We start from the raw sequence: 27,641 nt of genomic DNA on the forward strand, positions 1-27,641 counted from the left end.
ATGCACAAATGGATAAAAGAACATATTTTGGAAACATTGGGTTGACAAAAATAGAGGAAATGAATCTTGATCCCTAGCATCACATGACCATAAAAATTTGACACTTGAGTGTCCACATAGGTGCATACATGACCAGTTTTGCATAAAGTTTCCAAATCATCATTTTTGCATTTGTGTCATGGAAATAATGTGGGGCATCCCTTTTTATCCTTGAACCAAACCAAACCCTGACATGTATCATGTCTAGCCATTCTACGAGCCTTGAGCCAAAATCCTAACTCACCATAAACCTTGACCCGGGGTGAGAATGTCAATCCTTACCCTCGGAAGCAAAAAAGAAGAGAAGGAAAATTTCCAATCAAAGAAAAAAAAGAGGAAAGGAAATTTCCAATCAAAGAGTGGGATAAAGCGAAAAGAAAAGAAAGAAAATTCCCAACCAAAGAATGTGAGAAAGTAAAAGGAAGGAAAGAAAGCTCCTGATCAAGGATCGAAAGAAATCAGAAGAAATGTGCAGAAAGGTCTTTGGACCAGACAATATCTGAACAGTACAGAATTGTCACCAAATAAACAAAAAAGGAAAGGAAACCACGACCTGAAAGTGGTCTTCTCCCTTTGATTACCAACCAAAATCCTGTGCGTCGGTGACTTGTTCGCCTCGCGCAAAACAAAAACAGAAAAGGAAAAGGCCAAAAACACACAAAAGCCGAAAAACCCACCAAAAGAACCCATTCCCATGGGAAGTCCTATTGATCCATGATCACGCATGTAATTTTTGATTTGATAGGAAATAATTTGCAAAGTCAAGTCATGACATATCTATGGTTCGGAATTAGGATGAATCACTTACCTGTGCGAGATTGATACACTTTGAGTGATTTTCTTCTATTTTTGTCGAACCCGGTGTTTCCTCTAAATGGTCATTTAGAAACGAAATGCTAAACATCCAAAATCTCATTTGTGGTTATGAGAAAATTTCATCAGCAGATTCTCCTTCCCCGGTAGACACATTATTTTTTGTCCGAAAAGCATATGTTGATCTGATTAGTTGGAAGTTTTATCTCTTTACTAAAGCACGTTCGCATTTTAGCGAAGAAAACATCGAGACTATTTCTAGTCTCACAAGTTATCCAGAACTACGTAGGTCTGAGTTCCTCATTGGAGGATACGTAGGAGCAGGAGCCTCGCTTTTGTCGACCGCACCGCTTTTTGTTACCATGACCCAAAAGCTGGTAGCCCGCGGAGACACCTTACGGTTATCCGCACCTCGTCATCCAGTGACCCCAAGTGTGATTGACGAGCGGAGGCCAATGTGGTCATCTGCGCCCTTTCCGGAGGTGTCAGCATTTTCCGGTGGAGACTTTTTCAAGTCTCACAAGTTATCTAGAACTATGTGGGTCTGAGTTCCTCATTGAGGATACGTAGGAGCAAGAGCCTTGCTTTTGTCGGCCGCCCCACAATCTCTGTCATACTGACCCTGAGGTCATGTGACATGCGGAGACAAATTATGGTCATTCCGCACACCTTTTTGCCATTCAGACACAGTTGTGTCCGATGGCACGCAGAGACAAATTATGGTCATTCTGGGCCCTTTTGTCATCCAGAGGTGGCGGGCCCGATGACATGTGGAGACAAATTATGGTCATTCCGCACACCTTTTTGCCATTCAGACACAGCTGTATCCGATGGCACGCAGAGACAAATTATGGTCATTCTGCGCCCTTTTGTCACCCAGAGGCGGCGGGCCCGATGACATGCGATGACAAATTATGGTCATTCCGCACACCGTTTTGCCATTCAGACACAGTTGTGTCCGATGGCACGCAGAGACAAATTATGGTCATTCTGCGCCCTTTTGTCATCCAGAGGCGGCGGGCCCGATGACATGCGGAGACAAATTGTGGTCATTCCGCACACCTTTTTGCCATTCAGGCACAGTTGTGTCCGATGGCACGCAGAGACAAATTATGGTCATTCTGCGCCCTTTTGTCATCCAAAGGCGGCGGGCTCGATGACATGCGGAGACAAATTATGGTCATTCCGCACACCTTTTTGCCATTCAGACACAGTTGTGTCCGATGGCACGCACAGACAAATTATGGTCATTCTGCGCCCTTCGTCAGTTGCGGTCGACAAGCCCGTTGACACACGGAGATTTACGTCATCTTCCGCGCTCACAAGATCTGTCATACTGACATTTGAGTCACGCTGACGGGCGGAAATACCCAAGTGGTTATTCGTATAAACATTCTTTTGCTATCTGTAAGACAGAACGCTTGATAGCATGCAGAGACTGACATCGTCTTCTGCACCTTTTGTTCCCCCGGGGACATCAAGTCATTTACATGCGGAGGTATTTTATGGTCACCCGCGACTCTCGTCAACCGAGAGGAACGAAATTAGTGTCTTATCTTTACTTCCCTTTTATCTCCAATAAAAGACAAGTAAAAAGGGGCAACTGTCATGCCCTAATTTCGTCCGGGGACCTTTGCTAGATGACATGCAACTTTTGTTTGGTCCTTGTGAGGTGCTTGGCACCCATCATTAGGCAATTTGTGAAATTCCGGGACATGCCGGAAAACAAAAGAAAATATTGATGCACAATCCGTAAGGTTCTGTGACACACCGGAAATCAAATGGAAGCATTGTTGCACAATTAGTGAGGTTTCGTAACATTCCGTAAGTCAAAAAAAGGGGATGATTATGTAATCCGCAAGGTTCCGTAACATTACGGAAAGAAAACAAGTATCGTTACGAAATTCGTAAGTTTCCGTAACTTTACAAAAAAAGAATCACCAAAAAAGGCAGGGGGTGTACTTAGTAAAAATGGGGGTGCAAATAGCAACCAGGCCCACTTGGGCCCTCCAGAAGATTCCTCCAGAAGGCTGTTGCTTCTGGAGGAAGCAACCCTGGGTGGCAAGCTTCTCCCCCAATTTTCTATAAATAGGGAGAGAAGTGAAGTAGAAAAGGGTTCAGCCCCTTAGGCACTTCTCTCTCTTTCGAATTTGCTTAGGAAAATTGTTTCCGTGAAGAAAATCCAAGCCAAGGCGCTTCCGTAACGTTTCCGCGAGTGATTTCGCGAAGGTTTTCGAACGTTCTTCGACGTTCTTCATTCGTTCTTCATCATTCTTCAGTCTTCAACGGGTAAGTACCTCAAACCAAGCTTTTCGATTCATTCTATGTACCCGTGGTGGTCCACATTTTATTTCATGTATTTTTATTCTCGTTTCATTTATTTTTTATACCCCCTTTTGACGTGCTTAAGCCATTTTATTTAAGTCATTTCTCGCTTAACCTAAAAATAAAATAAATTTCCACCGATCGTTTGAATTGTATTATCCGTTAACTTTGGTTGAAATGAATTCCGACTGATCGGTCGTGCCGCAACCACGTTGGAAACCAAAAAATGAGGTAAATAATAATATAAATAAAAAATAATAAAATACCCTTTAGTAAAATAAAGCGAAAAATCAATTGGACGTTTTCTCTTTAGGATTTCTCATTCTTAATCGAATTGACTAATAACTAAAGTGGAAGTATACCCCTCCCGCGTTCGAGGAGAGAGTTGCAACCGAAGTTGACTCCCTGTCAGCCAAGGTGACCAACATCACCGGCCTCAGTGGCGTAAACCACAGTGGTCGGGTGTTCGCTTCCCCTCATTCGGCGGAGTTGCCCTCCAAGGGGAAAGCGCCCATGGTCCAAGAGCCCACAGACGTAGCCACCCCGTCGAAAGAAGTGGATTCTCCGGTGGTAAAAGGGGCTGAAAAGAAGGAGGGTCTTCAAGGAAAGACAGTGACTCTAGAAGAGGCTCATGACTTCCTCCGCCTCATCCAACAAAGCGAGTTTAAGGTAGTCGAGCAACTGAATAAAACTCCAGCAAGGATCTCATTGCTTGAACTGCTCATAAACTCCGAGCCTCATCGTGCACTGTTGATAAAAGTCCTCAACGATGCCCATGTAGCCCATGATATCTCAGTGGAGGGTTTTGAAGGCATCATTAATCATATAACCACCAATAATTACATCGCGTTTGCGGAAGAAGAGATTCCCGTTGAGGGGAGAGGACACAACAAGGCTCTACATGTGTCGGTGAGATGTATGGACCATGTTGTCGCAAAGGTACTTATCGACAATGGATCAAGTTTAAATGTGATGCCGAAGACCACTTTGGAAGAGCTTCCTTTTAGTGCGTCACGTTTAAAACCGAGCTCGATGGTGGTACGAGCCTTTGATGGTACTCGGCGGGAAGTGATGGGGGAAATCGACATTCCCCTTCAGATAGGCCCCCACACTTGCAATGTGGTGTTTCAAGTGATGGACATAAATCCCGCCTATAGCTGTCTCTTAGGGAGACCTTGGATTCATGCGCTGGGAGTCGTCCCTTCGACACTCCACCAAAAATTGAAGTTCGCGGTGGGCGGACTTTTAGTGATAGTGTCGGGTGAAGAGGATATGTTGGTGAGCTGCCCCTCCTCCGCACCATACGTAGAAGCGGCGGAAGAGTCATTGGAAACGGCTTTCCAATCCTTCGAGGTGGTGAGCTGCGCCTCTGTGGAACCGAGCCCGTTGCTACCTTCTCTCTCCAATGCGGCCATAATGGTGGCACGGGTTATGCTCAGGAACGGATTTGAGCCCGGAATGGGTCTAGGCAAGGACGGCCTCGGGAATGCCGACGTGGTCGATATTAAGGGAAATCCGTACAAGTATGGATTAGGGTATGAACCCGGGATGCTGGGGAGGAGGAATGTGCCGTCAAGATTTCGGGCAGACAGAGTATGGCTCGGCCGTCTTAGCCAATCTTTCACTAGTGTCGGAATGGTGTCCGAGGAAGAAGTGGCCGCAGTAGGAGAGGAGTTCCCTCAAGACCCGCCAAATTTCGTACAACCATGCCATCCCGATTCCCAAGTGGGGAACTGGCGCGTGATAAGCCAGTCAGAGGTCTATACCGCTGATTCAATGTAATTAGAGTCTATAGACTCCCTTTCTCTTTTGTTTTGTAAAACCTACCTTATTAAATAAACAAAGAGATCTTGTTTCATCTGTTCTTGCAGTTCCACCTTTTCTCATATCATTTTGCATGTTTTTGTTTCTTTTGTCTTGTTTGGTATAGATATGAGGGTCGATTCTTTGAGGATCCTAACAACGAGGGTTTGACAGTCAATTTCGACCGAGATGTAAGCCAAATGATGAACGAAGAAGAGGAAGAGGACATCCTTTCACCAGAGTTGGAGAGGTTGATCGCTCAGGAAGAACGCGAAATGAAGCCTCACCAAGAAGAAACCGAACTGGTGAACTTAGGGACCGGGGAGGAAAAGAAAGAAGTAAAAGTGGGAACCAGTATGACCGCACCTATCCACCAAGGCTTGATAACCCTTCTTGAAGAATATCAAGATGTCTTTGCATACGTTGCCTTTGAATCTTGGGTCTCCCCCAGTTAAACAAAAGCTACGAAGGATGAGACCCAAGATGTCTTTGAAGATCAAAGAAGAAGTAAGAAAGCAGTTCGATGCGGGTTTCTTAGCTGTGGCGCGATACTCGGAGTGGGTGGCCATCATTGTCCCAGTCCCGAAAAAGGATGGCAAGGTGCGAATGTGTGTAGACTATCGGGACTTAAACCGAGCCAGTCCTAAAGAAAATTTTCCTCTGCCACAAATTGATGTATTGGTAGATAATACAGCTAAGTTCGCCCTTTTCTCGTTTATGGACGGTTTTTCGGGGTATAATCAAATAAAGATGGCACCCGAAGATGTAGAGAAGACCACTTTCGTCACCCTATGGGGGACGTTCTGCTATAAAGTGATGGCCTTTGGGCTCAAAAATGCTGGGGCAACCTATCAGCGTGCCATGGTGGCATTGTTCCATGACATGATGCATATGGAAATAGAGGTCTACATAGATGACATGATTGCCAAATCTCGGACTGAGGTCGAACACCTCGTCAATCTACGTAAGTTGTTCGGAAGGTTGCAGAAATACCAACTGAAGCTAAACCCAACCAAGTGTACCTTTGGGATTTATAGTAACTCAGAAAGGGATAGAGATAGATCCCGAGAAAGTGAAGGCCATCCTTGAAATGTCGGAACCACGCACGGAGAAGCAGGTTCGGGGGTTCTTGGGCAGGTTGAATTATATCGCGAGATTTATCTCGCAACTCACCCCTACATGTGAGCCCATTTTCAAGCTATTACGTAAGAACCAGGCGGTCCTGTGGAACAGTGACTGCCAAGAGGCCTTCGAGAAGATCAAACAGAGTCTCGCAAACCCCCCGGTGCTCATGCCACCTGTAACAGGAAGACCTTTTTTCCTATACATGACCGTGTTGGACGAGTCTATGGGGTGCGTGTTGGGTCAGCACGATGATTCTGGGAAAAAGGAGCAAGCCATTTACTATCTAAGCAAGAAGTTTACCGCATGTGAGATGAATTACTCAATGCTGGAAAGGACGTGTTGTGCTCTGGTATAGGCATCACATCGGCTTAGGCAGTACATGCTCAGCCATACCACGTGGCTTATTTCCAAAATGGATCCCATGAAATACATCTTTGAGAAACCGGCCCTCACGGGACGAATCGCTAGGTGGCAGGTACTACTATCTGAATTCAATATCGTTTACGTCACCCAAAAGGCGGTAAAGGGAAGCGCCTTGGCAGATTATTTGGCCCAGCAACCCATCCAGGATTATCGGCCGATGCACCCTGAGTTCCCAGATGAAGATATCATGGCCCTGTTTGAAGAGAAGCGGACGCACGGGGACACAGAAAAATGGATTGTTTGCTTCGATGGGGCATCTAATGCTTTGGGCCATGGAGTAAAGGCAGTCCTTGTATCCCCGGATGATCAGTGTATTCCTTTCACGGCTAGGCTAGGTTTTGATTGTACCAACAATATGGCCGTGTACGAAGCATGCGCCCTCGGGGTTCAGGCGGCCATTGATTTCGATGTGAAACTACTCAAAGTGTATGGAGACTCGGCTTTGGTGATACGCCAGTTGAAAGGAGAATGGGAAACTAGGGATCCGAAGTTGATACCCTATCAAACTCACATCTTGAGGTTAGCCAAGTTCTTTGACGACATTTCTTTCCACCACATACCTCGGGAAGAGAATCAAATGGTCGATGCATTAGCCACCCTGGCATCCATGTTTCAACTTGCCCCACACGGGGATCTGCCGCACATCGAATTCAGATCTCAGGGTAGGCCAGCATATTGTTATGCAATAGAGGAAGAGCGAGATGGGAAACCGTGGCCGACATCAAACAATATGTCGAGAACAAAGAATATCCACCAGGGATTTCTGACAATGACAAAATGACGTTGAGGAGATTGGCTACTAGTTTCTTTGTAAGTGGTACCATCCTGTACAAACGAAACCACGACATGACCCTCCTACGATGTGTAGATGCCAAAGAAGCAAACTTCATGATTGAGGAGATCCACGAGGGTTCATTTGGGACCCATGCCAATGGTCATGCTATGGCCAAGAAGATCCTTAGAGCCGGTTATTACTGGCTAACCATGGAGAGTGATTGCTGCGCCCATGTAAGGAAGTGTCATAAATGTCAGGCATACGCGGACAATGTCAATGTTCCGCCACATCCTCTGAATGTTATGTCCGCCCCTTGGCCTTTTTCCATGTGGGGGATACATGTCATTGGGGCCATCGAACCCAAGGCTTCGAATGGTCACTGCTTCATTCTTGTGGCGATAGACTACTTCAGCAAATGGGTCGAAGCAACTTCTTATACTAATGTCACGAGAAGTGTGGTAGTCAGATTCATCAAGAGGGAGCTGATTTGTCGATACGGACTCCCTAGGAAGATCATCACTGACAATGGCACCAATCTGAACAACAAGATGATGCAGGAAATGTGCGAGGATTTCAAGATCCAGCATCATAACTCCACCCCTTATCGGCCAAAGATGAATGGGGTTGTAGAGGCTGCAAATAAAAATATTAAGAAGATTGTCCAGAAGATGACAGTGTCATACAAAGATTGGCATAAGATGTTGCCTTTCGCCTTGCACGAATATAGGACCTCAGTACGAACTTCTATTGGGGCAATGCCGTATTCCTTGGTTTATGGGATGGAAGCAGTACTCCCATTTGAGGTAGAGGTTCCTTCTTAGAGGATAATAGCGGAATCAGGCCTAAAGGAGTCAGAATGGGCTCAAGCACGCTACGACCAGCTCAACCTTATTGAAGGGAAGCGTTTGACAGCCATGAGCCATGGGCGCCTATATCAACGAAGGATACAGAACGCGTTCGATAAAAAGGTGAGCCCATGCAAGTTCAACGAGGGGGACCTTGTGCTGAAGAAGATGTCCCACGCTGTTAAGGACAATCGAGGCAAGTGGGCCCCGAATTATGAAGGACCTTTCGTGGTGAAAAGAGCTTTTTCTGGGGGTGCTCTGATACTCACCAACATGGATGGCGAAGAGCTACCCTCGCCCGTAAACTTCGATGCCGTTAAGCAATATTACGCTTGAAGTCTGGGGCAATTGAGAGGACCGTTGCATGTTCTTTTACTTTTGAGTTTTTGTTTTTCTTGTTTTCCTCCAGGGATTCCCTTTCATTGTAATTGTCTCGTTTCTTTAAAAGAAGAGGGGATGGGTTAGGCTTCAGTCCTCCCTTTGGTTTTAAACATTGTGTTAGTTTATAATCGCCTAAGCCCTCTTCGCTTGGTTCATGGGGTGCCCCAAACGCTTAAATTAAAACTGAACCTAACCAACCTTCACTAAGAAAATCATTGCATTAAAAAACATTCATGCATGCACGTACATATGCATATCTTGTGGTAACAGGGACAGAATTGTCTTAGACCACGGTCAGAAGTCGAGACGAGTTGACGGCAAAAATCAACCAGGGTAAGATGATGACCTGGTCACGCTTGGCCACATATTGTTTGTTTCCTACTTGTAGGTACTTAGGAACGGATGCGAATGGAGGATAGGGTCACGACTGACCGATCGTCGTCCCTTCCCGGCGTTGGACAAGCAGAGAACGTCGCTGCGAGGCAGCCCAGTATCCTTTGAATTCACAGTGATTATTACTATTTTTTGTTTTAAAATAAGTAATCGATGCCTAATTCTAACTTAAGTAGGTTCGAATAGGCAAACATTAACCTGTAGAGAGAGGGGGCCATGGTTATGTTTCCCCTAAAAACAATATATATATATAGCAGGTTAGCTCGCCTGGGCGAGCAACCCCTGCACCAAAAATATAAAAACGAGGGAGGGGAACGTTTTTGCACTCAAAAACTGCTTCCCCCTCATTTCAAAAGCAATACTCACGGGATTTACGAGTTTGCAGCCCTAGGGTCATCATTTTTTGCATTTTTGATTCCGTTTTGCGCTTTATTTCGTCACCTACAAGTAAGTATTCCTTCCTTAAGCTTTCTAGCTTTCCATTGGTGTATTTTGATCTTCCTTTGGTGCTCTAGATTGTGGGAATGTACTCAAATACGTGGGGCAATTTTGGTTTGTTTTCTTGCTTGATTGGGTTGAATTGAGGGTTTGTATGAGATGGCCCTAGGCCTATAATGCACTTTTGAGCAATGGGGCATGCCACATTGTCCCCATTCTCTTGCTATTAATGCCTAAACGTGCGCCCACCAAGTGTTCAGTGAAATGCCTCAAGGCATTTGAGCATGATTTTGTAGGGATACAACCTATGGGACAATTTGGTTTGCGCGTGTTTGCTGTCTTTGGAGCATGTATTCAGTTTCATAAGGGCTAGAATAATTGCCCCACATACACCCTAGGCCTAGGAACCGAAGCTTGTTTTTGGATGCAAGAGAACGCAAGAGTGGGTGCATATTTGGTGAAGCTACCCTTTTTTGGCCAGCAATCAGCTATGGGCTACGCCATAAATAGTTTCCTTACACCTAGATGTTTAGAAATTTTGTTCATCATGAACATGTAGGTGTAGAATAGGTAGCAAAATACCTTTAGCAATTTACACCTTTGGATGTGGTAGCAAGATGCTTGGATTTGTGTACATGTAATTTTTTGGTAGTCAAAATATCTCACAAAAATATATATGTTGCATGTTATGTAAAGAAATACCTTACAAAGATACCTTTTTGATTTGAATGCAATTTTAGTTAGCAAAAAAATATACTTGAATTTGAATGCAATTTTAGTTAGCAAAAAAAATATACTTGAATTTGCATGCAGATTTAGGTAGCAAAAAACACTTGAATAAGCATGAAATGTAGCACCTTATTGTGTGGGTAGCCAAGATTCCTCACGAAATTTGTGTATGTATAGGTATTAGAAATACCCGAATGTGCATGTGTGCAATTTTCGGTAGCCAAAATACCTTGAGTATGCATGTATGTAAATTTAACAAAGGAAATGCATGTGATTTAGGTAGAAAATACGCCTTGATTGTGCATGAGTGCAATTTTTAGTTAGCAGAATAGCTTGTGCGAATGTATGTTCGTAAGGAAACATGTGCATGAGTTTGCTTTAAATTTACATTGATGTTTGTGTTTATTGGAGGAAGTTGCATGCCGTTTTTGTTTTGAAGGTAGCATTTCTTGGTGAAACTAACTTCCCAAAATGTTTGTCTTTTTAGGAAATGGCCCCAAGGAAGCTTGCCTCAAAAAGATCCAGGAAAGACAAGGCGGTTGAAGGAACCAGTTCCGCTCCCGAATATGACAGCCATCGTTTTAGGAGCGCTGAGGGATGACGAGTATACTGACTTCCAGGAAGAGATAGTTCGCCGGCGGTGGGCATCGCTGGTTACCCCCATGGCCAAGTTCGACCTAGACGTAGTCCTTGAGTTTTATGCCAATGCTTGGCTTACAGAGGAGGGTGTGTGAGATATGCGATCTTGGGTGAGGGGTCAGTGGATCCCTTTCGATGCGGATGCCCTCAGCCAGTTCCTGGGATACCCTTTAGTGCTGGAGGAGGGCCAGGAGTACGAGTATGGCCAGAGGAGGAACCAGGCCGATGGGTTTGATGAGGAGGCCATCGCCCAGTTACTGTGTATACCAGGGCAGGATTTTGCCCGGACTGCTGCTGGGAGACGGGTGCGGATCATGCGCACCAACATGACCACCCTGACCCAGATCTGGATGACCTTGCTGCTCAGCAATATCCAAACCAGCGATCATAATTCCGACCTCCCCCTGCCGAAGTGTCAGCTGGTGTACACCATCCTGACACGGATGAGCATTCACGTGGCTCAGTTGATCGCTGATGTCATCTATCTATTTGCAGGTATGGCGCCTACCAGGCACCCTCTGGACCCGGATAAGTCCAACAGGGCCTTGGGATTTCCCGCTTTGATCACAGGACTCTGCCAGTCGTTCGGAGTCCCCGTCGCACCTAGCAAGGTGATTCGGCCGCCCATCACCCGAGCTTTTATTGAGAAGTATTGCACGGAGAGACAGGCCCAGGGTGATGCTCCGCAGGCCGCAGACGCGCTGCCACCTCATCAGGCTGGCCCAGCTGGATCATTTGATACGGAGCAGTATTTACGGCATTTGGTTCGCCAGCAAGCGGCCAACCACCGGGCGCATGTACAGACCCATGATTGTCTTTACTAGTTGAGCCTCAGCCTGCAGAGCCAGGGTTTTACTTCTTTTCCATGCCCTACTCCGGATCAGTTATGGGCAAAGGTCGCATGGCCCAGAGATTGGCCTGAGGCCCGGGCAGGAGAGGCACCAGCAGAGGCACCCGCAGAGGCTCCCGACGAGGCAAATGAGGCCCGCGAGGACGAGGAGATGACCGATTTGCTTGATTTCTTGGGAGGGAGCGGAGCCACATGATTGGGAGATCCCTAGATCCATATTTCTTTTTTATGTTATGTTATGTTTATGTTTCCGTTTTTCCTGTTACGTATCATTTTATTTTTGTTTAACTAAGGGACTAACGTTTGTTTCGTTTTGATTGATTTTTGATTTGTACATACATATCGTTTGAGTTGTTACGTTAGTACTTGTTTCGTTGTTGTCAATAGTGTTTTTTTTGAAATTCCAGAGTCGTGTGGAGTTTTCCATTTAGGAACGTCGTCCTAAAAATAAAATGAACCAAAATCATGATAAAAAAGGAAAGAAGTGTTGTGAATAAAATGTCTACATATATGAAGAAAAAGAAAAATGTTTTTATATATATATGTATGTAAAAGGAAAATGTGTATAGAAGGTTTTTGTGTGTGTAAGTGATGCGTGGAGAGAAATTCTTGTGTGTGTGAGCGACAAATGTATATAAAGAAATTTTTGTATAAACCACGAGTGTATCTTTGAACAAGAATAGAGTTTTTATGTAGACCGTGTGACGTAAAGAGAAAGAGTTCCAATGCGTGTACAAAAAAAGTTTGTCATGTATAAGAATGTAGATGTACAAAGAAAAGCTTTCTCACAAATAGCAATGGGTGTATAGTTTTGTGAATATAAAAATGAAACAAAAAAAAAGAGAAAAAAAAAGAGAGAGAAGGAAAAAGAAAGGAAGACCTCGAAGGTCGACATGTTATAGTTAGGAAGAATAAATCATTCGTAGAGAGCAAACATATCTTTTGGAAACATGGGACTGACGCTAAGAGTTTATTTTCCTGAATAACCGAAATAAGAATGGATGAATTCATTGAACTGATGAAAGAACATAATTGGGAAACGTTCGGTCTGTTTGTGTAAATTCCCGACCGTAGTATCACAATGCCGTGAATGGGATGCTTGAGTGCCCACCTGGCTGTGGCCATGACTAATTTTGCACGTTGTTTCGAAATCATCATTGTCGGCGTGCCTTGTGGAATAATATGGAAGTTCGGCCTGAGACCGACACCTTGACACCCAAATTTGTTTTACCCCAGATATCAAGATCGGGCTCCCACGATAAAAGCCCCCATTGAGACACAACCTTAGAATTTTTTGAACCTTGGCCTATCAAAAGAATCCTCATCCTTTCCCCCAAAGCAAAGGACAGCGAAATCTCATCTCCTCGAGGGAGAGCAAATAGAATGCTAAAACCCGATTTCCCAAAGAAAGGAATGGAGAAAGAGAAGTGAAAAGAAAGAAAAGGAAGAAATGGAAAGAAAGAAAAAAGAAACAGATGAAAACAAATAAAAGAACAATAAAAAAGAAAGAAAAAGAAGGATTCCTGATCGAAGATCGAAAGAAAGTGAAAAAGGAAAAGATCGGAGGGAAACCGAGTAATTCCCGATCAATGAAAGAAAGAGAACAGAAATTCTTCAAGCCAGATAAAGTTTCGGCAAGGTAGGTGACTGTCGGCAAAGGAAAACCCATTTTTGGTGGTTCTTCCTTTCAGATTGCCACTCAAAATCATTCTCGACTGGCGATATCCCGCCTCACATAAACAAAGAGGAAAAGACCGGAACACCCAGTTTCCTCTCAAAAAACACTACCCTCGAGAAAATCCTATTGATCCGTGATCGTACGTGTGATCTTTGATTCGATAGGAAATCGTGTGCAAAATAAAGTCGTAGTGCAGTTATGGTTTGGGATTAGGGTAAAACACTTGCCTGTGTGAGTTTTTATACACTATGAGTGATTTATTCCCAGTTTCAGCTTAACCTAATGTTTCCCCTGAATGTTCATTCAATAGCTAAAAGTTGACATCCTTCCTTTCATTTTCGGGCACAAGGAAGATTACCCTTAGCATAAGTATATTGTTTTTCTAAGACATGGTGTTCTCGCGAATGATTTATTTTTCTTTGCAAAAAGCATGTTTGCCTTTTTAGGTGGAAAAAACCCGGTGGACCATTCGGTCCTGCTACCCCTTTTTCGGAGCCCCATGAATTGCGTTTTCGTTCATGCATCCTCCACCCACGAGTTTGGAGCCATGCGTAGTGGTTGCTTAGTGCAATTCTCCATTCTCTACCCCTTTTTCGGAGCCCCATGAATTGCATTTTCGTTCATGCATCCTCCACCCACAAGTTTGGAGCCATGCGTAGTGATTGCTTAGTGCAATTCTCCATTCTCTACCCCTTTTTCGAAGCCCCATGAATTGCGTTTTCGTTCATGCATCCTCCACCCACGAGTTTGGAGCCATGCGTAGTGATTGCTTAGTGCAATCCTCCATCCTCGCCTTTTATTCGGAGCCCCATGAATTGTGTTTTTGTTCATGCATCCTCCACCAAAGAGTTTGGAGCCATGCTTCATGATTGACTAGTGAGGACCCTCTAGTGCAATCCTCCATCCTCGCCTTTTATTCGGAGCCCCATGAATTGTCTCACCCAAAAAAAAAAATATAAATATGTTGCATGTTATGTAAAGAAAATACCTTACAAAAATACCTTTTAATTTGAATACAATTTTAGTCAGCAAAAGAAAATATACTTGAATTTGCATGCGGCTTTAGGTAGCAAAAACACTTGAGTAAAGCATGAAATGTATCACCTTATTGTGTAGATAGCCAAGATTCATCACAAAGTTTGTATATGCATAAATATTAGAAATACCGGAATGTGCACATGTGCAATTTTTGGTATCCCAAATGCTTTGAGTACTCATGTATGTAAATTTAGCCAAGGAAGTGCATGAGATGTAGGTAACAAATATGCCTTGGAAGTACATATAAATAATCTAGGTAACGAAGGTGCCTTGATTGCACATAGGTGCAATTTTCTTAGTTATAAGAATGTCTTGTGCAAGTGAACGTTCGTAAAGAAGTATGTGCATGAGTTTGCTCTAAATTTACATTGATGTTTGTGTTTATTGGAGGAGGTTGTATGCTATTTTTGCTTTAAGAGTAGCATTTCTTGGTAAAACTAACTTTCCAAATGTTTGCCTTCGCAGGAAATGGCCCCGAGGAAGCTTGCCTCAAAGAGGTCCAGGAAGGACAAGGCGGCCGAAGGAACTAGTTCCGCTCCTGAGTATGACAGTCATCGCTTTAGGAGCGCTGTACACCAGCAGCGCTTCGAGGCCATCAAGGGATGGTCGTTTCTCCGGGAGCGACGCGTCCAGCTCAGGGACGACGAGTATACTGATTTCCAGGAGGAAATAGGGCGTCGGCGGTGGACATCACTGGTTACTCCCATGGCCAAGTTCGATCCAGAAATAGTCCTTGAGTTTTATGCCAATGCTTGGCCAACAGAGGAGGGCGTGCGCGACATGAGGTCCTGGGTAAGGGGTCAGTGGATCCCGTTTGATGCCGACGCTATCGGCCAGCTCCTGGGATATCCGTTGGTGTTGGAAGAGGGCCAGGAATGCGAGTATGGCCAGAGGAGGAACCGGTCTGATGGGCCCGAGGCCCAAGCAGGAGAGGCGCCCCCAGAAGCTCCCGGCGATGGAGAGGAGGCCCACGAGGACGAGGAGATGGCCGATTTGCTTGACTTCTTGGGAGGGAGTGGAGATACATGACTGGGAGATCCCCAGATTCATGTTTTCTTTCATATTTCTTTTATCATTTATATGTTATGTTTTGACTTGAGAGACTAATGTTTGTTTTTGTTGTTTCGATTTTCATTTGTACAACGCATACATTTTTATTTAGATTGTTGCGTTAGTGTTTATATCATTACTATCAATGATGTTTGAAATTCTGGAACCGTGTAGAGTTCTTCGTTTAGGAACATCGTCAAAAAAAATATTTATGTAAAACAAACAAAAATCGTGATAAAAATAAAAATAAAAACGAAAAAAAGAAAAAAAGAGCAAATAAAGAAAAAGAGAGCAAATAAAGAAAAAAGAGAGCAAATAAGGAAAAAGAAAGCAAGTAAGGAAAAAAGATGGAAAAAGAAAAATAAGTTGTCTAGCTGAAAAACCGACATGCTTTTGAAAAGAGATTACTTCCAACTTTTCTTTGAAAAAAATTCATTGATCATAACCAATTTTTGAAAAAAAAAATGTGTATACACCTGAAGGGTGAACGCTGTGAAAATTTTCCCGGACGCCCGAAATGGACTCGGGTGAATGCACAAATTGATAAAAGAACATATTTTGGAAACATTGGGTTGATTTAAAATAGAGGAAATGAATCCTAAGCCTTAGCATCACATGACCATAAAAATTTGACACTTGAGTGTCCGCATAGATGCATGCATGACCAGTTTTGCATAAAATTTCCAAATCATCATTTTTGCATTTGTGTCATGGAAATAATGTGGGGCATCCCTTTTATCCTTGAACCAAACCAAACCCTGACATGTATCATGCCTAGCCATTCTACAAGTCTTGAGCCAAAATCCTAACTCACCATAAACCTTGACCCAGGGTGAGAATGTCAATCCTTACCCTCGGAAGCAAAAAAGAAGAGAAGGAAAATTTCCAATCAAAGAAAAAGAGAAGGAAAATTTCCAATCAAAGGAAAAAAAGGAAGCAAGGAAATTCCCAATCAAAGAGTGGGAGAAAGCGAAAAGAAAGGAAAGAAAATTCCAAGTCAAAGAAAAAAGAATGGGAGAAAGTAAAAAAGAAGAAAGCTCCTGGTCAAAGAAACCAGAAGAAATGTGCAGAGAGGTCTTTGGACCGGACAATATCTGAACAATACAGAATTGTCACCAAATGAACAAAAAGAAGGAAAGGAAACCACGATCTAAAATGGTCTCTTCCCTTTAATTGCCAACCAAAATCTTGTGTGCTAGCGACTTTTTCGCCCCGCACTAAACCAAAATAGAAAAGGAAAAAGCCAAAAAAACTCAAAAACCGGAAAACCCACCAAAAGAACCCATTCCCAAGGGAAGCCATATTGATCCATGATCACGCATGTAATTTTTGATTTGATAGGAAATAATTTGCAAGGTTAAGTCATGACATATCTATGGTTCGGAATTAGGATAAAACACTTACCTGTGCGAGTTTGATACACTTTGAGTGATTTTCTTCTATTTTTGGTCGAACCCAGTGTTTCCTCTACATGGTCATTTAGAAATGAAATGCTAACATCCAAAATCTCATTTATGGTTATGGGGGATTCCATCAGCAGACTCTCCTTCCCTGGTAGACGCATTGTTTGTCACTCAAAAAAAGCATATGCTGCTCTAATCAGTTGGAATATTTGTCTCTTTGCTAAAGCATGTTTGCATTCTAGTGGAGAAAACATCGAGACTTTTTCAAGTCTCACAAGTTATCAAGAACTACGTAGGTCTGAGTTCCTCATTGGAGGATACGTAGGAGCAAGAGCCTTGCTTTTGTCGACCACACCACCTTTTGCTGTCATGACCCAAGAGCTGGTAGCCCGCGGAGACACCTTACGGTTATCCGCACCTCGTCATTCAGTGACCCCAAGTGTGATTGATGAGCAGAGGCCAATGTGGTCATCTGCGCCCTTTCCGAAGATGTCAGCATCTTCCGATGGAGACTTTTCAAGTCTCACAAGTTATCCAGAACTACGTAGGTCTGAGTTCCTCATTGGAGGATACGTAGGAGCAAGAGCCTTGCTATTGTCGGCCGCCCCACAAGATCTGTCATACTGACCCTGAGGTCATGTGACATGCGGAGACAAAATTTGGTCATTCCGCACCCCTTTGCCATTCAGGCACAGTCGTGTCCGATGGCACGCAGAGACAAAATTTGGTCATTCTGCACCCTTTGTCATCCAGAGGCGGCGGGCCCGATGACATGCGGAGACAAAATTTGGTCATTCTGCACCCCTTTGACATTCAGACACAGTCGTGTCCGATGGCACGCAGAGACAAAATTTGGTCATTCTGCACCCTTTGTCATCCAGAGGCGGCGGGCCCGATGACATGCGGAGACAAAATTTGGTCATTCCGCACCCCTTTGCCATTCAGACACAGTCATGTCCGATGGCGCGCAGAGACAAAATTTGGTCATTCTGCACCCTTTGTCATCTAGAGGCGGCGGGCCCGATGACATGCGGAGACAAAATTTGGTCATTCCGCACCCCTTTGCCATTCAGACACAGTTGTGTCCGATGGCATGCAGAGACAAAATTTGGTCATTCTGCACCCTTCGTCAATCGCGGCCGACAAGCCTGTTGACATGCGGAGATTTACATCATCTTCCGCACTCACAAGATTTGTCATACTGACTTTTGAGTCACGCTGACGAGCGGAAATACCCGAGTGGTTATCCGTATAAACATTCTTTTGCTATCTGTAAGACAGAACGCTTGATAGCATGCAGAGACTGACATCGTCTTCTGCATGCGGAGATTTTATGGTCACCCGCGACTCTCGTCAATCGAGAGGAACAAAATTAGTGTCTTATCTTTACTTTCCTTTTATCTCCAATAAAAGACAAGTAAAGAGGGGCAACTGTCATACCCTAATTTCGTCCGAGGACCTTTGCTTGATGACATGCGACCTTTGTTTGGTCCTTGTAAGGTGCTTGGCACCCATCATTAGGCAATTTGTTAAATTCCGGGACATGCCGAAAAACAAAAGAAAATATTGATGCACAATCCGTAAAGGTTCCGTGACACACCGGAAATCAAATGGAAGCATCGTTGCATAATTAGTGAGGTTCCGTAACATTCCGTAAGTCAAAAAGGGGATGATTATGTAATCCGCAAGGTTCCGTAACATTACGGAAAGAAAACAAGTATCGTTACGAAATTCGTAAGTTTTCGTAACTTTACGAAAAAAGAATCACCAAAAAAAGCATAGGGGGGTGTACTTAGTAAAAATGGGGGTGCAAATAGCAACCAGGCCCACTTGGGCCCTCCAGAAGATTCCTCTAGGAGGCTGTTGCTTCTGGAGGAAGCAACGTGGCTCCCCTGGGCGAGCTGGGCGGCAACCATCTCCCCTATTTTGCTATAAATAGGGGAGGAAGTGAAGAAGAAAAGGGTTCAGCCCCTTAGGCACTTCTCTCTCTTTTGAATTTGCTTGGAAAAATTGTTTCCATGAAGAAAATCTAAGCCGAGGCGCTTCCGAAACGTTTCTGTAACATTTTCCGTGAAGACTTTCGCAAAGGTTTCGACCGTTCTTCGACGTTCTTCATTTGTTCTTCATCGTTCTTCGATCTTCAACGGGTAAGTACCTCGAACTAAGCTTTTCTATTCATTCTATGTACCCACGGTGGTCCACATTTTGTTTTGTGTATTTCTATTCCCGTTTCATTTACTTTTTTATACCCCCTCTTGACGTGCTTAAGCCATTTTACTTAAGTCATTTCTCGCTTAACCTAAAAATAAAATAAATTTCCACCGAACGTTTGAATTGTATTATCCGTTAACTTCGGTTAAAATGAATTTCGACCGTTCGGTCGTGCCGTAACCACGTTGGAAATAAAAAAAAAAGTAAAAATAATATAATAATCAAAAAAATATCTTTTTAGTAAAATAAAGCGGAAAATCAATCGGACGTTTTCTCTTTGGGATTTCTCATTCTTAACCGAATTGACTAATAACTAAAGTGAAACTAAGGCTAAAATCAACTCTCCTAGTCAAGCTCGTCCATAAAAATAGGTTTTTGAAGTTTGTCATTTCAATTTCTTACTAAGTAAAATGGATCATTTTTAGGGTCCAACGCCTTAAAATGATCACCTTTTAAGTAAAAGAAAATCACTTGATAAGAAAGAACTACGTAGGTCTGATTTTCTCATCACAAATTGAGGAATACGTAGGAGCAAAGGGAAACACCCTTGTCGACCACAAAAAGAAAAAATATAAAAAGGGTATAAAGGATATAGAGACATAAAAAGGGAACATAAAAAATCAAAGTCATGTTTGCACATTCGATTAAAGGCTGCCGTCCCTTGGGACGGACGTGTGGGGTGCTAATACCTTCCCCGTGCGTAAATACAACTCCCGAACCTTTCACTTAAAAGTTCGTAGATCGCGTCTTTTCCGGTTTTTCCGACGTTTTCCTCAAATCAACGTTGGTGGCTGTCGCAACCTACCCTTCGGCGGGAGGGCGACGCGAGACTCGCGGGATGCGTGTTCCACGAGAGGAATACGCGCGGAGTCGCCACCAACGTTTATTTGAGGAAAACGTCGGAAAAACCGGAAAAGACGCGATCTACGAACTTTTAAGTGAAAAGGTTCGGGAGTTGTATTTACGCACGGGGAAGGTATTAGCACCCCACACGTTCGTCCCAAGGGACGGCAGCCTTTAATCGAATGTGCAAACATGATTTTGATTTTTATGTTCCCTTTTATGTCCTTATACCCTTTATATCCTTTTTATATTTTTTCTTTTTTGTGGTCGACAAGGGTGTTTCCCTTTGCTCCTACGTATTCCTCAATTTGCGATGAGGAAATCAGACCTACGTAGTTCTTTCTTATCAAGTGATTCTTTTTTACTTTAAGAGGTGATCATTTTAAGGCGTTGGACCTTAAAAATGATCCATTTTACTTAGTGAGAAATTGAAATGACAAACTTCAAAAACCTATTTTTGTGGACGAGCTTGACTAGGCGAGTTGATTTTAGCCTTAGTTTCACTTTAGTTATTAATCAATTCGATTAAGAATGAGAAAATCCCAAAGAGAAAACGTCCGATTGATTTTCCGCTTTATTTGGCTAACAGATGTTTTTTTGATTATTATATTATTTTTTTACCTCTTTTTGATTTCCAACGTGGTTACGGCACGACCGAACGGTCGGAATTTATTTTAACCGAAGTTAATGGATAATACAATTCAAACGTTCGGTGGAAATTTATTTTATTTTTAAGTTAAGCGAGAAATGACTTAAGTAAAATGGCTTAAGCACGTCAACAGGGGGTATAAAAAGTAAACAAAACGAGAATAAAAATGCACGAAACACAATGTGGACCACCACGGGTGCATAGAATGAATCGAAAAGCTTGGTTCGAGGTACTTACCCGTTGAAGATCGAAGAACGATGAAGAACGAATGAAGAACGTCGAAGAACGGTTGAAACCTTTGCGAAATTCCTCACGGAAAACGTTACGGAAACGTTTCGGAAGCGCCTCGGCTTAGATTTTCTTCACGGAAACGATTTTTCCAAGCAAATTCGAAAGAGAGAAAAGTGCCTCAGGGGCTGAACCCCTTCCTTCTTCACTTCCTCCCCTATTTATAGCAAAATAGGGGAGGTGGTTGCCGCCCAGCTCGCCCAAGCGAGCTCAGCTCGCCCAGGCGAGCAGGGTTGCTTCCTCCAGAAGCAACCGCCTTCTGGAGGAATATTCCGGAGGGCCCAAGTGGGCCTGGGTGCTATTTGCACCCCCATTTTTACTAAGTACACCCCCCTCTGCTGTTTTTTGGTGATTCTTTTTTTCGTAAAGTTACGGAAACTTACGAATTTCGTAACGATACTTGTTTTCTTTCCGTAATGTTACGGAACCTTGCGGATTACATAATCATCCCCTTTTTGACTTACGGAATGTTACGGAACCTCACTTAATTATGCAACGATGCTTCCATTTGATTTCCGGTGTGTCACGGAAACTTACGGATTGTGCATCAATATTTTTTTGGTTTTTCGGCATGTCCTGGAATTTCACAAATTGCCTAATGATGGGTGCCAAGCACCTCACGAGGACCAAAGAATGGTCGCACGTCATCGAGCAAAAGTCCCCGGACGAAATTAGGGTATGACAGTTGCCCCTCTTTACTTGTCTTTTATTGGAGATAAAAGGAAAGTAAAGATAAGACACTAATTTCGTGCCTCTCGATTTGACGAGAGTCGCAGGTGACCATAAAATCTCCACATGCAAATGACTTGTTGTTCCCAAAATTTCACAAATTGCCTAATGATGGGTGCCAAGCACCTCACAAGGACCAAAGAATGGTCGCTTGTCATCAAGCAAAGGTCCCCGAAAATCAGTGTATGACACTAATTTCGTTCCTCTCGGTTGACGAGAGTCGCGGGTGACCATGACTTGTCACTCCTAGAATTTCACAAATTGCCTAATGATGGATGCCAAGCACCTCACAAGGACCAAAGAATGGTCGCATGTTATCAAGCAAAGGTCCCCGAAAATCAGTGTATGACACTAATTTCGCTCCTCTCGGTTGACGAGAGTCACGGGTGACCATGAAATTTCCGCATGTAAATGACTTGTTGTTCCCGGAGGAACAAAAGGTGCAGAAGACTATGTCAGCCTCTGCATGCTATCAAGCGTTCTGTCTTACAGATAGCAAAAGAATGTTTATACGGATAACCACTCGGGTATTTCCGCGTATCATCGGGCCCGCCGCCTCTGGATGATACAAGGGTGCAGAATGACCAAACTTGGTCTCTGCTTGTCATCGGGCCCGCCGCCTCTGGATGACAAAAGGGTGCGAATAACCGTAAGGTATCTCCGCGTATCATCGGGCCCGCCGCCTCTGGATGATACAAGGGTGCAGAATGACCAAACTTGGTCTCTGCTTGTCATCGGGCCCGCCGCCTCTGGATGACAAAAGGGTGCGAATAACCATAAGGTATCTCCGCGTATCATCGGGCCCGCCGCCTCTGGATGATACAAGGGTACAGAATGACCAAACTTGGTCTCTGCTTGTCATCGGGCCCGCCGCCTCTGGATGACAAAAGGGTGCGAATAACCGTAAGGTATCTCCGCGTATCATCGGGCCCGCCGCCTCTGGCTGATACAAGGGTGCAGAATGACCAAACTTGGTCTCTGCTTGTCATCGGGCCCGCCGCCTCTGGATGACAAAAGGGTGCGAATAACCGTAAGGTATCTCCGCGCATCATCGGGCCCGCCGCCTCTGGATGATACAAGGGTGCAGAATGACCAAACTTGGTCTCTGCTTGTCATCGGGCCCGCCGCCTCTGGATGACAAAAGGTTGCGAATAACCGTAAGGTATCTCCGCGTATCATCGGGCCCGCCGCCTCTGGATGATACAAGAGTGCAGAATGACCAAACTTGGTCTCTGCTTGTCATCGGGCCCGCCGCCTCTGGATGACAAAAGGGTGCGAATAACCGTAAGGTATCTCCGCGTATCATCGGGCCCGCCGCCTCTGGATGATACAAGGGTACAGAATGACCAAACTTGGTCTCTGCTTGTCATCGGGTCCGCCGCCTCTGGATGACAAAAGGATGCGAATAACCGTAAGGTATCTCCGCGTATCATCGGGCCCGCCGGCTCTGGATGACAAAAGGGTGCGGATAACCGTAAGGTATCTCCGCGTATCATCGGGCCCGCCGCCTCTGGATGATACAAGGGTGCACGTCACATGACCCCAGGGTCAGTATGACAAAGATTATGGGGCGGCCGACAAAAGCAAAGCTCTTGCTCCTACGTATCCTCCAATGAGGAACTCAGACCTACGTAGTTCTGGATAACTTGTGAGACTTGAAAAGTCTCCATCGGAAAATGCTGACATCTCCGGAAAGGGCGCAGATGACCATATTGGTCTCTGCTCGTGAATCACACTTGGGGTCACTGAATGACGAGGTGCGGATAACCGTAAGGTGTCTCCGCGGGCTACCAGCTCTTGAGTCATGGCAACAAAAGGCGGTGTGGTCGACAAAAGCGAGGCTCTTGCTCCTACGTATCCTCCAATGAGGAACTCAGACCTACGTAGTTCTGGATAACTTGTGAGACTGGAAAAAGTCTCGGTGTTTTCTCCACTAAAATGCAAACATGCTTTAGCAAAGAGACAAATATTCCAACTGATTTAGAGCAGCATATGCTTTTTTGAGTGAAAAACAATGCGTCTACCGGGGAAGGAGAGTCTGCTGATGAAATCTCCCATAACCATAAATGAGATTTTGGATGTTAGCATTTCGTTTCTAAATGACCATTTAGAGGAAACACTGGGTTCGACAAAAATAGAAGAAATCCATTCAAAGTGTATCAATCTCGCACAGGTAAGTGTTTCATCCTAATTCCGAACCATAGATATGTCATGACTTGACTTTGCAAATTATTTCCTATCAAATCAAAAATTACATGCGTGATCATGGATCAATAGGGCTTCCCTTGGGAATGGGTTCTTTTGGTGGTTTCTTCTTTCGGCTTTTGTGTGTTTTTGGCTTTTGATTTTCCTGGCTTTTTCTTTTTCTGTTTTTTTTTGTTTAGTGCGGGGCGAGAAAAAAAGGTCGCTAGCGCACGGGATTTTGGTTGGTAATTAAAGGGAGAAGACCATTTTAGGTCGTGGTTTCCTTTCCTTCCTTTTTGTTCATGTGGTGACAATTCTGTACTGTTCAGATATTGTCTGGTCCAAAGACCTCTCTGCACATTTCTTCTGGTTTCTTTGACCAGGAGCTTCCTTCCTTTTTTACTTTCTCCCATTCTTTGGTTGGGAATTTTCTTTCTTTTCTTTTTTGTTTCTCCCACTCTTTGATTGGGAATTTCCTTTCTTTTCTTTTTTCTCTTTCATTGGAAATTTTCCTTTTCTTTTCTTTGATTGGAAATTTCCCTTCTATTCTTTTTTGCTTCCGAGGGTAAGGATTGACATTCTCACCCTGGGCCAAGGTTTATGGTGAGTCAGGATTTTGGCTCAAAGCTTGTAGAATGGCTAGACATGATACATGTCAGGGCTTGGTTTGGTTCAAGGGTAAAAGGGATGCCCCACATTATTTCCATGACACAAATGCAAAAATGATGATTTGGAAACTTTATGCAAAACTGGTCATGCATGCATCTATGCGGACACTCAAATGTCAAATTTTTATGGTCATGTGATGCTAGGGTTCAGGATTCATTTCCTCTATTTTAATCAACCCAATGTTTCCAAAATATGTTCTTTTATCAATTTGTGCATTCATCCGAGTCCATTTCGGGCGTCTGGGAAAATCTTCACAGCATTCACCCTTCAGGTGTATACACATTTTTTCAAAAACTAGTTATGATCAGTGAATTTTTCCAAAGAAAAGTTGGAAGTCATCTCTTTTCAAAAGCATGTTGGTTTTTCAGCTTGACAACTTATTTTTCTTTTCCTTTTTTATCATTTGTTTATTTGTTTTTCTTGTTTGTTTTTTTTTCTTCTTTTTTTTCATGAGGTATTTTGCTACCTAAACATGTGCATATTTTTGTGAGGTATTTTTGCTATATACATGCATATCCAAGGTATCTTGCCACCTAAACATACATATATATGTTTTGTGAGGTATTTTTTTGTTTACATACACGCACATCTAAGGTATCTCTCTACCTAAACATACATATATATATTTTGTGAATTATTTTTTTGTTTACATACATGCATATCTAAGGTATCTTTCTACCTAAACATACATATATATTTTGTGAAGTGTTTTTTTTTGTTTACATACATGCATATCTAAGGTATTTTCACTACCTAAACATACATATATATATTTTGTGAGGTATGACTACCTTCCGAGCTTGCGCTTGTTTTATTTAAATCCCCAGGATCATGAGCAACTAGGTGCATCCTACTATAAAAAGTGATCAAATAACAAGCATAGATTCAAAAGGTACTAGGTTGCCTCCTAGTAGCGCTTCTTTAACGTCTTTAGCTGGACGCCTTATGACTTGTCGGTCACTGACCTAGTACTTTTCTTACATTTGGCTTTGGACTTGGTCGCCTATTGGTCGGCCATGTTGCGTAGGCAATACTCAAACCTTTTTGTGGATGAGCAGAGGTGAACTCTAGAGGTGATGGCGGTGCGTCTGTTTCCCGTTGCCGACCATCCCAATACTGCTGTGGTGTTTCGCCCTACGCCTGTCTGGGGCGCAGTACTTCTTGATGAAAGCTCGATTAGTAGGGGGCCTGATGCCCTTGCTGGAGGTGACAGGTACTCCGTAGAACTGACAGAGACCCGTAATTAGAGCTTGACAATTCCAAGACCCTGTTGGACTTCTTCGGGTCCACTAGGTGTCTTGCAGTCGCGATCCCTGCAAACAATAGATGAAATCAGAAATCAGTTGAGCGATGTGCATACTTACCTATGATGACGTGACCTTGCCGGGGGGGTACGGGCACCCCGTAGGACTGATAGAGGCCCGTAACCAGAGCTGGAAACCCCAGGGCCCTGTTGGACTTCTTCAGGTTCACTGGGTGTCTTTGTGGGTGCGATCCCTGCAAACAAATAAATGGTATCAGAAATCAGTTGAACCATATGCATACTTACCCATGTCGGGACGGCACAGACCAACTGATACTTCCGCAGGGGGAGATTGGCATTGCGGTCGCTGGGCAGAATGTTGCTAAGTAGCAATGTCATCTATATCTGTGTAAGAGTGGTCATGTTGGTGCGCATGGTCCGCACTCTTCTCTTTGCAGCGGCACGGGTGAAATCTTGCCCCAGTATGCATAGTAGCTGTGTGATAGCCTCCCTCTCTGGTTGTGCTCGCACAGTTGGCCCTCCTCCAATATCAGGGGGTGGCCCAGGAACCGTTAAAAGGAAACTACTGGTCCCTTAACCGGGAGTGCAAGTCTCGGTTAAGCATTTAAGGACAGAGGACCTTAAATTATCTTAAGGTGTGGATATGGAGCCCACTGAAAGTGAGGACGCGTAGTCCTCTATAGGCGAGGGCGTGTAGCCCTCTGAAGTTCAGGACGTGTCGCCTTTCGAAGGCGAGGGAGTGTAGTCCTATGATGGCAAGGACGTGCAATCCTCTAAAGGTGAGGGCATGCCCCCCTTTGAAAATGGGGAACATGTAGTCCTTTGATGGCGAGGACGTGTAGTCTTCTAAAGGTGAGGACGTGTAGTCCTCTGAAGGTGAGGGCGTGTAGCCCTACAAAGGTGAAGGCACATGACCCTTTGAAGGCGAGGACGTGTAGTCCTCTGAAGGTGAAGGTAACTAGTACCCAAGGTGAGGGCGTGTAGCCCTCTCAAGGCGAGGACTTATAGTCCTCTGGAGGTGATGGCGTGCAGCCCTCTGATGGTGAGGACGTGTAGTCCTCTCAAGGCGAGGACGTGTAGTCCTCTGACGGTGAGGGTAACTAGTACCCAAGGTGAGGGCGTGTAGCCCTCTCAAGGCGAGGACATGTAGTCCTCTGGAGGTAAGGGCGTGCAGCCCTCTGATGGTGAGGACGTGTAGTCCTCTCAAGGCGAGGACGTGTAGTCCTCTGACGGTGAGGGTAACTAGTACCCAAGGTGAGGGCGTGCAGCCCTCTCAAGGCGAGGACATGTAGTCCTCTGGAGGTGAGGGCGTGCAGCCCTCTGATGGTGAGGACGTGTAGTCCTCTCAAGGCGAGGACGTGTAGTCCTCTCAACGGTGAGGGTAACTAGTACCCAAGGTGAGGGCGTGTAGCCCTCTCAAGGCGAGGACATGTAGTCCTCTGGAGGTGAGGGCGTGCAGCCCTCTGATGGTGAGGACGTGTAGTCCTCTCAAGGCGAGGACGTGTAGTCCTCTCAACGGTGAGGGTAACTAGTACCCAAGGTGAGGGCGTGTAGCCCTCTCAAGGCGAGGACATGTAGTCCTCTGGAGGTGAGGGCGTGCAGCCCTCTGATGGTGAGGACGTGTAGTCCTCTCAAGGCGAGGACGTGTAGTCCTCTGACGGTAAGGGTAACTAGTACCCAAGGTGAGGGCGTGTAGCCCTCTCAAGGCGAGGACATGTAGTCCTCTGGAGGTGAGGGCGTGCAGCCCTCTGATGGTGAGGACGTGTAGTCCTCTCAAGGCGAGGACGTGTAGTCCTCTCAACGGTGAGGGTAACTAGTACCCAAGGTGAGGGCGTGTAGCCCTCTCAAGGCGAGGACATGTAGTCCTCTGGAGGTGAGGGCGTGCAACCCTCTGATGGTGAGGACGTGTAGTCCTCTCAAGGCGAGGACGTGTAGTCCTCTCAACGGTGAGGGTAACTAGTACCCAAGGTGAGGGCGTGTAGCCCTCTCAAGGCGAGGACACGTAGTCCTCTGGAGGTGAGGGCGTGCAGCCCTCTGATGGTGAGGACGTGTAGTCC

Source organism: Glycine soja, chromosome 15, assembly GCF_004193775.1.
Source record: "Glycine soja cultivar W05 chromosome 15, ASM419377v2, whole genome shotgun sequence".
NCBI classification, from domain to species: domain Eukaryota; kingdom Viridiplantae; phylum Streptophyta; class Magnoliopsida; order Fabales; family Fabaceae; genus Glycine; species Glycine soja.